This window comes from Lactuca sativa, chromosome 7 (genome assembly GCF_002870075.4).
Source record: "Lactuca sativa cultivar Salinas chromosome 7, Lsat_Salinas_v11, whole genome shotgun sequence".
Classification (NCBI taxonomy): domain Eukaryota; kingdom Viridiplantae; phylum Streptophyta; class Magnoliopsida; order Asterales; family Asteraceae; genus Lactuca; species Lactuca sativa.
The window spans coordinates 57,450,867-57,455,896 of record NC_056629.2 but is presented as its reverse complement, the minus strand read 5'-3'; positions in this window follow the sequence as shown (position 1 = coordinate 57,455,896).

Sequence of the window (5,030 nt, the reverse complement as noted above, 5' to 3'; positions counted from 1 at the left end):
TTTTTTCTCTATGCGCAAATTTAGGGGGAGAAATAAAATCAAACAAAAATCATAATATCCAAAAATCCAAAAATATTTTTACTATTTTTGAGCATATTTTAATTTTATTTTTATTCTTAGTTATTTTTATTGTGTGCTAAGTTTATTTTATTTTTATTTTTATCTCAAAATTTAATTTGTCTTAAAATGCAAATTCAAAAGAAGAAGAGACTCAAGGAGACCATGTCAGAATTTTCTGTGCAAAAAAAGAGATCTTGAAAGGAATTGACGGAATTTCACTTCATACTACTTTCACATGGAATTGAAGGCATGAAACCGTACAAATTGTCAATCAGGTAGTTTCTTTCTAAACAACTGTCATATTTAAGGAATTGAACGTTTGAAACTGTACAGATTGTCAAAATTGGTTTTGTCAGTTATATTTACCTAAGAACTGTCACGACACTAGAGTGATTCACCCAACCGGGAAACAAATATCGCTGAACATTCTGCACAGGGTCTTGACATTCCTTTTGTCATGCAAAACTGTGGAGAGTCAAATTTATTCTCGGATACATTCGCAGGTAAGGAATTAATGGTTAATTGCACTAGGGCGATGCACCTCGCAAGGCATGGTTATCGATGAATGTCCCACAAAAGGGCCTTGACCTCGTCACATGCTAAACTGTGAAAATATGTTCTTAGAAGTTTTTGTCATAGGATTGTTTTGTGAGTTATTCCTAATTAACTCTCACTGGCATTAGAGTGGTACTGTTTTCAAACTTTCCAGTACTCCTACCACCAAAGAGGTTAGTGAAATTTCATGCTCTAAATCTTGCATTGATAAGGTTAATAAATATCGTGAGCATAATGAGTTATTAGATAGAGAGGTTTTCGATCTTAAAACTGAAATCTATGAAATTAAGAAAGTAAACAAGCCTCTTAAAGAAAAACTAGATGTTCAAAATAAAGATTTAATTAGGATTAGGGAGGAATATAGTACTAAATGTGTTCACCATCATTATGCTAAAGAGGAAATTGCCAAATTAACTGCCGAACTTGATACGTTAAAAGCTAAATTTCAAGATGTTGAATTTAACTTTAAGAAATTGATCTGTCAAGTGAGTAGTTGAATCTATGATAGTTTGTCATAGGATGGTATTGTGAGTTATTCCTAATTAACTCTCATTGTTATATTTAAGGAATTGAAAGTTTGAAACTGTACAGATTGTCAAAATTGGTCTTGTCAGTTATCTTTACCTAAGAACTGTCACGACACTAGGGTGATTCACCCAACCGTGAAATAGATATCGCTGAACATTCTGCCTAGGGTCTTGACATTCTTTTTGTCATGCAAAAATGTGGAGACTCAAATGTATTTTCAGGTACATTCTTCGCAGGTAAGGAATTAACGGTTATTGGCACTAGGGCGATGCACCTCGCAAGGCACGGTTATCGCTGAATGTCCGACAAAAGGGCCTTGACCTCGTGTCATGCTAAACTGTGAAAATATGTTCTCGGATGTTTTTGTCACATGATGGTTTTGTGAGTTATTCCTAAATTTGAAGTCATTTGTACCTTTGAACTTCTCCAAATCAAACTTGTGAGATGCCATGTTCAATCAACATAAATACAAACCGTAGATTTGATACCAATTGTTAAGAAGTAAAACGGATAACTAGCATAACCAAAAGCACACAAGACATAGTATTTATATGGTTCGATCAAGATGACCTACGTCCACAAGCAGGAGGGGAGTATTCTTTATTTCAGAGTTTTCTAACAGAGGTTACAAGTGCAATTTCATAGAGATTCACCTATCACTCTAGAATTATCGACACATAAATGACATAGCATGCATCCCTATATATAATTGAGGGATTAGACATAAACCCCAAATGGGCTAAGCCCATTGGCCCATAGGCCTATGTGTGACATCTCCATTTTCACAGCAAAAAAAGATGGATTTCATTTATGCTTTTTTAATCAAATTAGAGTAATCCTTTGATTAAAAGTGTTGCGGAATTTGTTCCCAAAATAAAATATGATAAGAATTTATCAAAACATTTCTTAAAGAAAATGTATTTTCATTAAATAACAAAACCTCGGGATGTCATGTTCCGATACATACCAAAAGCATAAACAGTACAATACAGACCTTACAGTAGTTATTTACAACTACTGGCCTATAATCAAAATCCCTCGTCAACGTCCAACTATGCTCTTGTTCCACTAAGTGTAATACAGAAAAAACTTAGTGGGTCTGGTTTGGGAGCCTAGTGAGCATATACGGTTTTCAACCCATAATAAGTAAATTTATTATGTTTAAACATCAAACAACTAACCAAATTTTCCCATCCCCATTATCTTATTTATTCTTAAAGATCTTCATAATCATCTGTCCTGCACTCATTCATTCCTAAGGATTCTCCTAAGGTGATTACCCATTCCCGTATTCCTCACTTCACGTCCCTAAAGCATCTATTTATAAGGGACCTAGTCTAAGGATTTTTCAATGGGGCGACAACACTGCTTCGGGGTTTCCTTAGCAATTTATGTCAAATAGGGCAACCATCGGAGTGACAACATTGCTTTCCCCAGCAATTTATGTCGAATAGACAACTAAAGGGGTGACAACATTGCTTTCCTCTGTAATTTATGTCAAATAGGCAGGATGTACATTGTCGCCAGGGTTTATACAACATGGACTAATTCCATAGCTACCAATATTCGTCTATACAATACTAAATCCATACTCTCAACGTACATCTATAAGACACTAAATCCATAGCTTCCAACGTACATCTATAAGACACTAAATCCATAGCTTCCAATGTACATCTATAAGACAATAAATCTATAGATTACAACTAGATCAAACAATGAACACCTAGTTCAAACAATGTGATAATAATGTATATCTAAATCCTGGAAGACCACTATTATTATTAACACACACACACACACACACACACACATATATATATATATATATATATATATATATATATATATATATCATATTTATAAAACAATCTATCCCATCCCGTCGATCCCCACATATTGACCCTATACAATGATCTTACGAGATCTAGCCTAAGGAATCGATATGAACAACAAACTGACGAAGCCGCTTCGGAAATTCCCTGGCAGCAAACGAGGATCAATAAAGACATCAAATGAGGGGAATGGATTGAGTTTCACCACGAACCTTCGTTCGTAAAAGAAAGAACCACAAGACAATTAAGTCAGGGGTAGTTATCTAGATAACAATGCCTAGCCGTGGCCGAATATCGTGAGGTATTTTACCCCCTGACTCACCCTATCCGACATCGAACTTTGCCTAGCAGTGGTCTGAATATCGTGAGGTATTTTACCCCCAGACTCACCCTATCCGACAATATAACACCAAACATACCTAGTAGTGATCTATTACCGACACACTTTATTAGGCTGTCTACGAAGTTCCCTTAACTACTTCGTGAAAGGAAACACTGGCATATGAAGCTCGTCCGATCACTTCATAAAAGAAAACGATGACTCCAAAGCTCTTTCAAAATAAAAAGTATGGGGAAATACTAATAGAATACTCCCGTATGCTCCCGTAACCGACACACAATAGTGTCAAAAAGACTTTGTACATGATAGTACTTCTAGCACATTATAGTACTCTGGTATGCATAAGACTCGTACCCGAGAACATAATAATACCCCGACACAAGCAGCACCTAAGGCACAGGGCTTTGAAAAGGACTTTGTACATAAAATGTACTTCTGTACCTAGGACGTACTACATCGATCATCGATCTCACCACACACGTACTCTTAATAAGAGGCTACCCAATGTCCAAACTTAATTAAACTAAACATCCCTTTTTAAGTCTTAACCCATCACTAGGCAAACCTACAATGCTTATACTCAATTTTCGATACTATCTCCATTTAGGAAACGCTAACTAGTGTATACTTAACACAAAGTTTTAAGTAATAATATCATATATACACATCTTAACACATATTGAACCATAACTGATTCGCACGTCGTATATCATCAAATATATATATCTAACACGTATTACGGGCAATAACAAATATTTCAAATACATATATATATATATATATATATATATATATATATATATATATATATATATATATATATATATATATATATATATATATATATATCAAAATCATGTCCATGAAAGGGACTATGCACATGATACCTTATTGGATGAACACATAGTTCAAAAATACATAATCCGTACTCCTGGATCTAAAATTTACCTCCTTACCTAATCCATATTCCTGGATCGGGTATGTATGATCTATCTTAATAAACAAATAATATATACACACATAGCACGTATTTTATAAAATACTTCATATCTATGTGTAAGATAAAAGGGACTATACACTTACTTGATAAGACGATTGTCAGACAGCACTACGACTCTTCAAGTAGTAAGTCTTCATTGAATCTGGTATCTTCACACACCGGGCTTCTCGCGGGCAGAGCTTCGGATCGAAAACTCTTTTCTTCTTGGGAGCTTCAGAGCGTCGGGACTTGCTTCGGGTTTCAGGATGATACTGGGGCTTCGGGGGTGCTTCAAGAGGGCTAGCGAGGGTGTAGAGAGTGAGAAAGTAAGTGAATTAGCAACCATGGCCGGCTGCCCTTCGGTTTCTATTTATAGGGTCGAATTTCTGGATTCACGTAGTGAACCTTAAATGTTCACGTCGTGAATTCAGTCACCATTAAGTGCGTCATCGCAATTTGGGTCTATTAGGCTCTGGAAGACGTCCATCACCTATTCACGTCGTGAACACCCTGTTCACGTCGTGAACTCTGACAGTGGTGGAAGTTTGTGCCCTGAACTTCAGAAATTTCTATCTTTCGCATACGATTTCCATTTTAGATATTATTTATATACACGTGTAGGTGAGATTATGATGTACAACTCTTGGTTAGACTTCTTCGACAAGTTTTGATTTAATTTTTTTAGTAGGCTGGAATAGGAAAACTCCATTAGAAATTCACAACTACTTCATCT